This window comes from Arvicanthis niloticus, chromosome 1 (genome assembly GCF_011762505.2).
Source record: "Arvicanthis niloticus isolate mArvNil1 chromosome 1, mArvNil1.pat.X, whole genome shotgun sequence".
In the NCBI taxonomy this organism is placed as follows: Eukaryota; Metazoa; Chordata; class Mammalia; order Rodentia; family Muridae; genus Arvicanthis; species Arvicanthis niloticus.
In genome coordinates this window covers 3,699,031-3,711,858 of record NC_047658.1, presented here as the reverse complement: position 1 = coordinate 3,711,858, position 12,828 = coordinate 3,699,031, and the positions used below count along the sequence as shown (strand labels likewise).

Genomic DNA, 12,828 nt, shown 5'->3' with positions numbered 1-12,828 from the left:
TTGGCTGCAGGGCTGGAGAATGTCTCAGTCCACATCTCAAGCTCAGGTGATGGCTTGATCTTAGGAGTCCCCCAAAAGCCATGTGCTAAAGGCTCAGGGACACTTGAGGTGTTATTGGGATGCTGGTACTGTCAGCAAATTTCAGGCAGAGAGATGGCTCAATGGGTAAAGGCACTTCCCTTCATAAACACACACACACACACACCCCTAACCCCCCCACCCCAGACAAAAGGGGACAACTCTGGAGACTCTCCTGCCACTGCAACAACTTCCCGTTTTTTCATCTTGATAACTTTTCTTCTTTTCTATGGATGGTGTTAACGAGGTGGGTTTTGGAACAGGATCTCATATAGCCCAGATTAACCCCAGTCTCCCTATATAGCTAAGGCTAGTCTTGAACTCCTGACCCCTACTGTCTCTGCCTCCAGAGTGTTGAGATCGCTGGCCTGCTTCACACCTGACTTTGCAACATCTTTTCAGGTGTGAAGAAGAGTTGACATTTTATCTTGGAATTTTAACAACTTAAATATCCAGGCAACGGGTCACGGGGTTATAGTAATAGCTTATTTTGTGCTGAGGAGGCAGCCACGGTCACCCACCACAGCAGCTGACTGCCGACACACTGCACCCTGCACTTTCCACTCACTTAGATGTTCTGTCGTTCTTAATGATAATTGCATGCTCATTAACATGCGGTGATTCGTGCCAAGCAAAAGAACTCATGGATTTAAATTTCCGGTCTGGTGCAGGGGACAATTACCTAATGTGCTGGGTGTAGTGGTGCCATGTCTACAACCCATTCTCAGAAGGATCAGGAGTTCCCCGAGCTACATGAAATCCAGTCTCACAACAAAGCCAGTGGGGCTGGGGATGTAGCTCAGGGGTTGAGAGTACTGGCTGCTTTTCCAGAGGACCCAGTTCTGTCCTCAGCACCCCCATGGCAGCTCACAACTGTCTGTAACTCCAGTCCAATGGATCTAATGCTTTCTTCTGTCCTCTGTGGGTACCAGGCATGCACGTGCATAGACACACACGCAGGCAGAACACACATACACATAAAAATAAATTAATAGCTAGTTTTTAAAACCAGTATAAAATACCAAAGGCCTGAGAGGCAGTGCCATGGTTAGTGCATGGACTGCACTTCTAGAGGACCTGAGCTTGGTCCCCAGCCCCCACATCACAACCGCCTGTAACTCCAGCCTCAGCGGAACCTAAACCTTCTTCTTTGGAAACTACATGTGACAGATACAGACACAAACACATAAGTGAAAGGAAGAAACACAGGAGATGGGTATGGCTGTGCACACGCCTTTAATCCCAGCACTGGGGAGGCAGAAGCAGGTGGATCTCTGTGGGTTCAAGGCCAGCCTGGTCCACAGAGCTAGTTCCAGGACAGCTACGGCTACACAGAGAGAAACCCTGTCTCAAAAAGAATCTTAAAACAAGAAATATCAAATATAGTTCATTTTAGACACCACTAGAGATTTGAGGAAGGATCCCCTGTGTCTGGTGAGAAAGCATTCCCTCGTGAAGAAGGCAGGGTGTTTTTGGACAACGTAGGAAAGAGTCCTGTACTTGCCAAAAGCTTTTGAAGTGGAAACAGAAAGCCATGTTCCCTGGTGTTGGACACAAGGTACTTTATCGCCTCCTACTGGCCACAATAAATTATAAACCACATTTCCAGATTAGGGAGATTAGTGAAGGAATAAAACAGACGCGAGTGCGCGTGCACGAGTGCACACACACGCGCTCATGTGCACGCGCACACACACACACAGATGTGCACATGCACATACCATTTTATTTTATTTTTTTAATGACAGCATCCCATGTAGCTCAAACTGGTCTTGAAAACACCAGCCAAGAATGGCTTTGCACTAGTAATTCTTTCTACCCTGGATTACAGGCGTGCACCACCACACACAGTTTCTGGGGCGCTGGGGTCCAAACCCAGGGCTGGCTTTGTTTGTGCTAGGCAGGCACTCTCCCAGCTGGTGGATGTGGTGGATGTGCAGTATGTTAATTAGAGGAGAGGAGCGTTCAGGACCATCTGAAGGGATGACTGGGAGTAGACAGGTGTCTGAAGATTCTGACGTAGGAGCCAGGGAGACCCAGGCTCTGTTCTACAGTCACCCTGCTTTGATGCCCTCCCTCCCACTCTCTGTAGTCATCCTGTCCTTTCACTATATAGACAAGGACAGATGCCACTGCTTTCTCAGGTCCCTACCATCTCACTTCCTAGCTGAAGTGAACTCCAGGGACAGGCCAGGACCCAAATGACTGCAGTGTGACTCCCTGGGGAGTCTGTTTGTGTTCACCCCCGATGGAGAAGGCCCAAGAGAAATAAGAATACCACTCAGGGAGCTTATTGAAATTACAGGAGTGTGGCTGAGGGTTCACTTGAGTAGCGAGGGTGATGACTGGCAAGAGATGCATCCCTGGAGTCCCCTCTCAAGTCAACCTCTTACCTGCTGCCTACACTAGCTGCCAGTGTGAGTGGGGCAGGAGGGAAAGGGTTGCTGGGCTCCTGGGCATCCAATGTGCCTCCCATCTACCGACAAGGGAATTGTATCTTGTGAGGGTTTCCTGCAGGTCCTCACAGCTTCTCTGATTCCCAGACATTGACAGCCAAATCATGTCCTGAAGGCAGAGTTCCAAATGGTGTCATGCACTGTCGCTGTAGTTAGGGTCCCAGTGGGAGAGCCTGCTGCTGGGCTGTGATGTGGGAGGAAGTGTAAGCAGAATAAACTTCTTTCCCCTGTAGGGTGTGTAAAGCCTTTGCGTGTGGCTTTGAGTGAAATGTTCCAGCAAAGCCTTTGCTGTGTTTGGGTTAATGAGTAGAGGCTGAGACATTATTTTGAGACTGAACCTTGAAGAGATGGCTCCTTGGAAAGTCTGCACTTGGTGCCACATGAGAGCTTGCAGCCGCACAAACCTTGGTCCTAAGACACTCCTGCCAAACCTGGAGTTCTTCCTTTTGATTATGGCTAGCCATGGTGAAAAGGGACTGGGATTTGTGGGGGCTGTCTGCTCTCAAGAGAAGCAAGGGCAAGAGAGCTTTGGTAGTTGGAACCTTTCCCAGCCCCAGTTAACCTTGTATGCTGTTTGAATAAAGTAACTGGAGTGAGCTAGCTGGGTGTCAGTCTTTTCCAAGGAGGCTGCTCCTTTAGGAAATGAGGACTTGGCATCTTGGTGAGATTCCCTCTCTCTCCCTCTCCCTCTCCCCCTCTCTCCCCCTCTCTCCCCCCCTCTCCCCCCTCTCCCCCTCTCCCCCTCTCCCCCTCTCCCCCTCTCCCCCTCTCCCCCTCTCCCCCTCTCCCCCTCTCCCTCTCCCCTCCCCTCCCCTCCCCTCCTCTTGTCTCCCCTCCCCTCCCCTCCCCTCCTCTTGTCTCCTTTTCTCTCTTCTCCCCATCCTCCCCTCCTCTCCTCACCCCTCCCTCCTTCCCTTTCTTCCTTCCATCCTTCCCTTGAATGACTCAATTGTACGGATCAGGTTGTCCTCAAACTCACATGGGTTCTCCTGCCCCTACCTCCCGAGTGCTGGGATCACTGGCCATTTTAGCATCTTTTGTAAGACAAAGACACACATCTTTATGCTTTCCCAGGAATTCCCTAGGGAAACCAAAGCGTGTGTGTGTGTGTGTGTGTGTGTGTGTGTGTGTGTGTGTGTGTGTGTGTTCTCTCTCTCTCTCTCTCTCTCTCTCTCTATATATATATATATATATATATATATATAGTGGGGGTGCTGCTGCACCCCCACTGGAGAAGCTGCCCGTTGAATCTGGCAGACATTACATTATATATGTATATATATACATATATATATACATATATAATATAAAATATATAATAAATATATAATACATAATATATGTAACCTGTAATACATAATATGTAATCTATAATACATAATGTGTAATATTAATATACAACACATATATGTATTATAATCTGCTTCATTTCACTGAATTTGGGGAGGAAAAAGCCTTCAGGGATTGTGACGGGCCTGCCCTAACAGAGGTTGCTTTGATGACCTAATAAATCAGAATGGCAGCAAGGTGAGACCGTCCAGGGAGCCCGGGCCCTTCCACTGAGCGCCTGAAGTCGTCCAGAGCGCACCGGGCATCATGGGCGCCTCACATTCGTCCAGGGAGGAGTGGGAGCGCGAGAGCAGGACAGACTTATGGTGGGCGCACATCCAGGAGGTGTTCATGAACAAGTGGTTCAGCTGGGACCAGATCAAGCAGCTGCACCAGAGGTTCCGGCTGCTGAGCGGAGACCAGCCCACCCTCCGCCCAGAGAGCTTCGACAACGTCCTGGACTTGGAGTTCAACCCGATCCGCTCCAGGATCGTCCATGCCTTTTTCGACAACCGGAACCTGGGCAAGGGGACCAGCGGGCTGGCGGAGGAGATCACCTTCCAGGACTTCCTGACCATCGTCTCCTATTTCCGGCCACTGCAGCCCCGACTCAACAAGGAGGAGGCGGAGCAGTACCGCAAAGAGAAGATGCGTTTCCTCTTCAACATGTACGACCAGGACGGCGACGGGATCATCACCCTGCAGGAGTACCGCCGGGTGGTGGTGGACCTGCTGTCGGCGAACCCGCAAGTGGAGAGCGCCACTGTGCGCGCCGTCGCCAACGCCATCGCGCGGGACGCCTTGAAGGAGGCGTCCAGGGCGTCGGACCAGCCGCTGAAGGGGGACCAGCTGTACGAGGGCATCACCTTCGAGGACTTCATCAAGACCTGGCAGAGCCTCGAATTGGAGGTCAAGATGCAAGTCAGCTTCCTGAACCTAGAAGCCATGGCCTTATGCCAGTGACCTGCTGGCTGTCGCACCCCCACTGGAAAAGCTGCCGGTTGAATCTGGCAGACTCCTGCAGCAGCTACGGGGTACGTGGGACTTGATAGCTTTTATCTCTGAGAATAAAGATGATCAAAAGAGAAGAGTGGGACGTGGCTGTGCTTGCCTTGAATCCCAGCACTCGGGAGGCAGAAGCAGGTAGATCTCTGAGTTTGAGGCCAGCCTGGTCTACTGAGTGAGTTCCCGGCAGGCTAGAGCCCACATAGTGAGACTCTGTGTCAAATAAATAAATAAAATGAATAAAATGTAAAAGTACAAATGACCAGTAAACAGGAAAAAACCATCTTAAGCATCCTTAGCCGCCAGGGGTTCTATCTCATGCTAGGCACAATGGCTATCAATAAAACAAACGCCGGACAGAATGCAGGGGCGCAAGGGAAGGAAATGTGTACACATGATGACTAGTAGGGATGCAAACTTGTTCAGCCTCTATGGAAGTCAGTATAGAGATTTCTAGAAAGCCTAACATATAGAACCGTCATATGGCCCAGCTATACCACTTCTGCGTATACACCCAGAGTACCACGTAGATGCCAAACATCTGCAGAGAGCAGCCTTACCCAGTATAGCCACCTTACAGCACAGGCCCAGCATCCCTCTGCAGACAAATGGATGAATAAAATGTGGTGTACATGAGGTCCATTTTATCCATCTGTGAAAACCAAATGTGGCACAGATGTGATTGGAGACCCTCATGATCAAGCAGAACAGGCCAGGCACACAGACACTACTCATTTGTGGATCCAAGATGTTTATACAGATACAGGACGTCCTAGGACGGGAAAGCACAAGTGAGACTGGGGGAGGAATAGGAAGGAAGGGGTGGCGCCACTGTGGTCAAAGTACAGGGCGCAGGTGTTTGAAACTGTCTCTCGTGACTCATCACTGTGTGCAATGAACAGACCCGGTAAAGAGAGTACCAGGGCGAGCTGTGAGCGTGCGGTTAGGCATAATGCTCTCTCGCTTGGTGAAAGAGTAGATTTAAGCAGTTAAGACTCTAGCTTTTTACAAGTAAAAGTTTGTCAAACCTAGCTGTATCAGCTTCTCTCGTCGTTGCTTGGACAAAATACTTAACAGGGGCACCTTTAGGGAGGAAAGGTAGAGCCGGCCATGACTTTAACTCAGGGGTAAGCTATTTTTCCTTAGTGGTGTCACTGGCAGTGCATTTGAGTGTCACGTCGTAGCTTAAGATGACCTTGAGAGCTGAGGGTCACCTTGTACTCCCATCCCCACTTTCCAAGAGCTAGAGTTACAGGTGTGTGCCAACACATCAGCTGTGGATGAGAGAGAATCCACAGGGCCTCGACCCCAGGTGAAGAGCTACCAGCAATCACTGGCCGTTGAGAGCAGGAGAATCAATTCTCCAGGATGAGGTCCCGTTCTCTCCCCACCCCCATAGGTTACCCAATTCCAATCAGTCAGCCTTAGACTCAGATACATATATATGATCAACACTGGTGGACTTGGTTGTATTTATACAGACATATATAACAGTAATAAAGAAGACATCTTGGATTTGAGAGTTAAGGGGTGGAGGATGGGAGGAACTGGACCAGTCTTGCTCAGACAGCAAAGCTGTTGAGATGTCAAGGATGCAGCTTCCCTGTCATGTCTAAAAGACACTATCCTGAAGCAGGTGTCCTTGTCTTCTGGTTCTTACAATCTTTCTGCCCTCTTTTCTGCCATGTTCCCTGAGCTTAGGTATAGGGGTCGTGTTGTAAATGTATCACTTGGAGATGGACAGCTGTGATCCTGTGTAGCCTGCATTTTGACCAGTGGTGGATCCCTGTGATGGTCTGTCTGCTGCAGCTTCTCCAGTGAGGGGCGAGAGCTACACTTATCAGGCCAAGCTCATATGCAGGCACTAGCTTTGTTTTGTTTTTGAGACAGGTTCTCTTTATGTAGCATTAGTTTGCCTGTAACTCGACATGTAGACCAGGCTGGCCTCAAACTCAACAGAGATCTACCTGCCTCTGCCTCTCAAGTATTGGGGTTAAAGGTATGCACCACAACTGGCCAGGCTCTTTTAAGAGTCCTTGAAAGAGCTACAGCACTTGGTACAAGGGAGTCTACTTTCTTTCTGTTACAAAACAAAACAAAACAAAACAAAACAAAACAAAACAAAAACCCATCAAGCTATCAGTGGCGCAGTGGCTTAGGTGGCTGCCTGAAGAGGGCGAGCCCGTGCCCTTTGCTCTCTCTCCTGAATCGAATCCTGCTTTCCCCATGTGACTCTGCCTGAGTCTCATGGGGAAAAAAAATCATTGTATCCTATTTTGTATTTATTAGTTAAAAATTTGCAGTTAGGAGAATTGAACCTAGGCCTCCTGTATACTGGGCAAGTTCCTGCCTCATCCCCAGCACCTTTCAAATTAATGTGAGCGCTTGCTGGTCTCTGCAGACCTGTTGTGCTTGCTGGTCTCTGCAGACCTGTTGTTCCAGTCACCTTCTTAAACCTACCATAAACGTGGAGTCTTCTAGACAACTCTCCCATGATGATGTTGCCACTGGAAAACAGTCACCTTGTGGGAACCAAAACACTGCAAACAACAAGAATGCCCAGAGAGGTGCAGAACCAGAACAGAAATAACAACCAGTCAAGCCACAGTTTGACCCGGAGCACTTAATTATGTGGACCTCTTGGTTCTTGTTCCAATATCTCCCCCCCCCACCCCACATAGTATGTAGCCCTGGGTAGCCTGTAACTAAGTAGACCAGGCTAGCCTTGATCTAACAGGGATCCACCTGCCTCTGTCTCTGACATGCTGGGATTAAAGGCGTGCAGCACCACACCCGGACTGTTCCAGTCTGAAAGGTTATGTTCATTTCCCTGATGGCTGCACTATGAACATAGGGTCCCCTCTGCATTCCCAAGATAGCTGTCTTGAGTAAATTTGTTTTCTGCTTCTCACCGTTTTTGTGTTTGATTCTGGAAGTGTGTGGCCAGACTTGGTTTCTTGGGACACCAAGTCAGGCTTTCTATGGTCTAGGGCTCTCGTGTAGCTGCTTCTTCTTAATAGAGATTTTCTCTCATGGAGGGAACCAGGGGCCTTATGAGGCTCAGAAGACAGGAAACTTGAAAGATGCACAAAGCCCACAAAGCACAAGGCTTTCTCCGAGACATGATGGAGGCACAAAGGGATGCTATTTCTGTGTCCTTGCCTAGGGGCACACTGTCAAGGCCAGTCTGAGGTTGAGGCCAGGGCCTCCGAGTGAAGGTTTAGATTCACGGGCACCTGGCTTTTCCCCTTGAACAGACTGGAGTTATCAGTTACAAGGCTGTGTGCACAGTCTGTGGCACACCTGATATGTCCTGTATAAAACTCCACATCAGAACATTAAGATCACAGAATCTACATGGGTGTGATGGTGCTTACCTCAATCCCATCTCTTGGAAATTAGAGGCAGGAGGATCAGAAGTTCAAAAAGAAACACATCCTTGGCTACATCTTTTTTTCAGAGTCTTGGTAGTAGGACTACCAGACTATGAAAAAAAAAAAAAAAAAAAAGCAAAACCACCAACATTGAAGGTTTCTCCCCAACCTTCCTTATTGAAACAAGGCCTTACTCTGTAGCCAAGGCTAGCCTAGAACTCCTGTGTAGATCAGACAAGCCTCAAATTCACAGTCTTCCACCTCTGCCTCCCTCAAATGTTGGAATATCTCTCTCTCTCTCTCTCTCTCTCTCTCTCTCTCTCTCTCTCTCCTCAGCTTTTATCTCAAAGAGAATTAAGAGAGAGTTTATTCTGAAGTCAAATATGAGTGACCACAGCTCAGGAACATATGTTCAGTTTATGCTAGACACCATGATCCAGAATAACAGTTTCATCAACTCATTAGAGTAACAGAATAATGAAAAGCATAAATTGGGACACTTCAAATGGCAGAACCATAGGGGTGGGGGTGGAGGTGTCAGTAAGCCAGGGGAATTTCTGCTGTAGGCCTCGGATACTATCAAATGACATTAGATTGTCAACCTTTAGGTTGGTGGAAGCTACCGGTCTGTTTGTATGTTCCTAAGGCATTTACCAAACAGTTCCAAAGAAGTCAAGTCCCACACAGATTTAAGCAACCAGTGGCTATTTAGGAGGCTAAGATTGGCTATGATAATTGGGCTCTGGGCATTCCAGTTCCTCTTGCAAACATCCCAACTCCCGAAATCATTGAAGGTTTAATTAGCTGTAGTGTTTAACTCAGGTGTGGCTTTTTTTTTTTTTTTTTTTTTTTTTTGTAAGAAACTCAGCTCCGGGCAGGCGTGTACCCCCGGAGTGCAGATCTGGGTTTGTAGAACAGGGCAGAGCCTCGCTGTCAGCAATGAGTTTGGTACTGACTTCACTGGGACAAATTTCAGCTGTCACTGTGTCTTCTGTCTGTTTTCACTGTTACCACTAGATATTTCTTCCTTGTGAAGGAAATGATTTTTTTTTCTCCCTTTTACAGATTTGGAGTCAAGATAGAAGACGAAAGGTGTATCTTCAGAAAGGAACAGTTTTGAACTAAATTCCAAGGGGGGAAGAAAAAAAAAGAAAATGAAGTCCTTGGCAGTGAGACACTCACTTTCAGAAATAACGGGCAGAGCTAAGGCAGACCCAGAAGAGGACAGGAAGGAATACACTTACCTCACAGTAAAGAATCCTCAGTGGGGAGAAGTCCTCTGGAATAAGGAGTGTGCAAGGCTGTGGCTCGGACACAAAACGTGTACCAAAAAAAATGGGAACTCCTGGGCAAAACATGCTTTGAAAGTAAGGACCGTGGGAAGAGCTCTTTAAGAACTCCTAGGCCTTATTGCTCGTCAGCGATTGTACTGGCAAGGAAGCCTCAGGATCTCAGAGTGTGGAGAGGCCTTTGGTCGCATCTGTCATCTGGTTAGCAGAAAATTCATATTGATTTGAAAACACCTTAGGAATGTGAGAAGCGTGGGGAAGTCCATAGTGGGGCCTCAACCTTGCTAAATAAACATGAAATAGTTCATCCAGGTGAGAGCCACATCAGTCTAAAGAATGTGGGAGAGGCTCCATTCCACAGCCGACTTCCACAGCACTGGGAAACCCACACCAGCCGGCCGAGAGACCTTACGATTGTCAGTCTGTGGGGGACGGCTTTCCGTTGGAGTCATCAACCCACCTGACATCCTGTAGTTCACAGCGGCAAGAAAACCTATAAATGGATTCAAGGAATGAAGGAAGGTCTTAACTGTGGGTGAAGTTTGTGAGACATGGAAAGAACCCATACTGGCATGAATGTAAGGAATGGGGAAAGGCCTCTAGCTATGGTTCGAGACTTGTTAGACCACAGAAAGTCCACACTAGTGAGAACTCTATGAAAGCCAAGACTGGGTGGAGCTTTGGTAGTGACTATTGCCCTATGTAATGCCAGCTACTTCATACGGGTGAGAGACCCTATAAATATAAGGACCATGGGAAGACCTTTGATTATGGATCAAGTCTCTCTCTGTGTGGAAGAGCTCGCACTGGTGAGAAACCACAGCAGTGTAAAGTACTCGGGAAGGCTTCAGTCTCACTGGTCCTCACACTCAACAAGGGAAAGCCCGCACTCACGAAAGCTCTTCCATGGGAAGTGTAAGGCCCCCACGAATGCAGGACCTCACCCAAGCCTCAGGAATTCACGGCCACCCATTAACTGCAAGACACCAAACTTGATGTAATCAGCAAGAGGCATATTTTAATCAGTATACTGAGGTCAAGACCTGTAGCCCACGCAGGGGCAATGGGGTCTGACCCCAGGGCTTTGGAGACAGAGAGAATTTAAAGCCCAAAACCACAACTCAGGGGGGAAACCACAACCCAGGGGAATAAGGGAGGGCTATTGGAGAGCACCTGTGGAAAGTCCCAGCCCATTATTCAGTTTGTGACAGGGTACAAGGAACAGGCTATTCTCTAAGAGCCTCTACATAATCAGCCAAGTTCCTGGTATCCAGGATGTACGGGCACGCTGAGAACTTCCAACTCAAACTCTCCTGGTATCCAGGGTGCACAGGCACACTAACTTGAACTCTCAGCTCAAACCCTATTCAATCTATCTTATGGTCAAGTTTTTTAGTTCCTGGTACCCATAGCGCTTGGTCACGCTATCCTGAACTCTTTTTTTTATTTATTTTGTCTTGTGGATAGCTAGTTTCCTAGGACCCAGAGCACAGAACAAGCTGATCTGCACTTTTGACTCCATCTATGAAAAGTTTAAATTTTTTTTAACTCTTTCAGAAGAACACAGAAAGGCCTTTTGTTGAGGTTCAAGCCTTGTGAGATGTAAAAGCCCATCTTTAAAAGTTAGAAGCTCTCTGAATGCTAAGACTGTGAGGAGCCTTTGGGTAGTGACTGTCAACTTAGCGCTTGCCCGTCAGAGATTTCATATTGCTGGGGAAAGTCAGAAGTGTGAGGGACGTAGGGACACTTTTACCGGCTTGAATCCACTTGAGAACTGATGTAATAAACGCTGTGGCTATAAAAATGCAGGCAAGGCTTTCCACAGACTTCTGACTCGGATGGGAATGTCGATGCTGGTGAAACCCGTTGCTAGATAGACATGAGCCAGCTAGGATGTTATTGACTGCTCCCCACCCGTTTCCCTGGTAACACTACAAATAAGCATCAAATAGTCTCCTTGCGACTTAAATTGTCCCGTAGAAATTATAGATATCTGGGTTTTGTTGAGGTCATTAAGGAAAACCTACTCCCTCCTGTAACTGTGGGTAGAGACGTGACATTCCAAACTACACAGTGTGCGTGCCTGCCCCCGGTGATTTCTCTCTCGTTAAAACCATTTTCCTTCCCGGAGGCCCTTCCCCTCAGTGCTCATTACAGCAGCTCGCTGCCCTGCTGCTTCTCTAACTCAAAAAAGCAATACTTTGCTGATGTTATTTCTCTGCCGGGCGAAATGAGCCGATTCAAGCTGGGTGGGAGTATATAAAGGCAGGTTTATTGGGAAGCGGCGGCTCTCGGGCCGTTCACTGGTCCCAAGGAAGTCGCCGTGGGGAAGGAGACAGAGGGGAGGAGAAAGACAAAGAGACAAAGAGTGAGTGCACTTGGGGAGTGAGAAAATGGAGAGGGGGTGGTGGTGGTGAGAGAGACCAAAATGTCTAGATTATATAGGGCAGAGCCTCTAGGGGAGAAGCTCAGCCCCCCGGCTGGAAAGTTCAGGATAAAGGACGGGGTATGCCAAGTAGGGACTGAGGGATACTGGGAGAACTTGGTGGCCAGGTCCGCTTTAATATGTAAAATATGCGCCTCAGCCCCTGGTCCAAGTCTGAATTCCAACATTTCCTTTTTTTTTTCTTTACAACTTTTTCTTCCAAATTCTGGCTGAAGCATGGGCATGCTTTTCCAAACACCTTAAAGGTTTCTCAGCTTTTTTTGAAGTACCCCCATCCCCACGCTCCCACCGCCAACCACAAAGCTGCTTGCCAAATTCCTGCCAGCTTTCTCAGACTCTAACACTGTGTGACTTTCTCTTTTCCTCATCTCCAGGTAATTGTTGAGATTCACATTGTCCCTACCCGAGTTTTTTTCTCAGACTCTAGTAAAACTGTCCTCCGAGCTTCCTTCTGAGTCCATCTTAAAATTATTTTATTAGCAAGCAAGCAAAAAAAAAATTATTAGCAAGACTAAGGGACACAAAAGGAAGCCATGGTTTTCCTAATAACATGGTGCACCCCTCCAAACTCCCCCCTGTCATGAGTGTGCTATGCCAGAAACATAGACCTGTCTCTTTCCATGTCACAATTCACTGAATAGCAAGTTGACAAGCACATGCAGGGATGGCAGCTTGCCAGATAACCCCAGCAACCTCGCTAATCTGGCAAATTCTGATTCATTTAGTTCAGTTTTAATTACTAGTACTAACACCATATACTGCACAATAACCTTTGGGGTCCAGGAGTCACTCCACAAACCACACGAACGCACACACACGATCTCAGTCAGACAGGGATGGTTTATCAAATA

At 47.9% G+C, this 12,828-nt stretch overlaps 1 pseudogene across 1 annotated transcript; it reads left to right on the top strand.

The window, feature by feature from the left end:
- Positions 1 to 4,103: 4,103 nt before the first annotated feature.
- LOC117720359 (calcineurin B homologous protein 3 pseudogene) lies at positions 4,104 to 11,339 on the top strand (annotated as a pseudogene). Its single transcript, XR_013108742.1, has 2 exons — positions 4,104 to 4,897; positions 9,308 to 11,339. The product of XR_013108742.1 is annotated as a calcineurin B homologous protein 3 pseudogene (transcript).
- Positions 11,340 to 12,828: the final 1,489 nt, after the last annotated feature.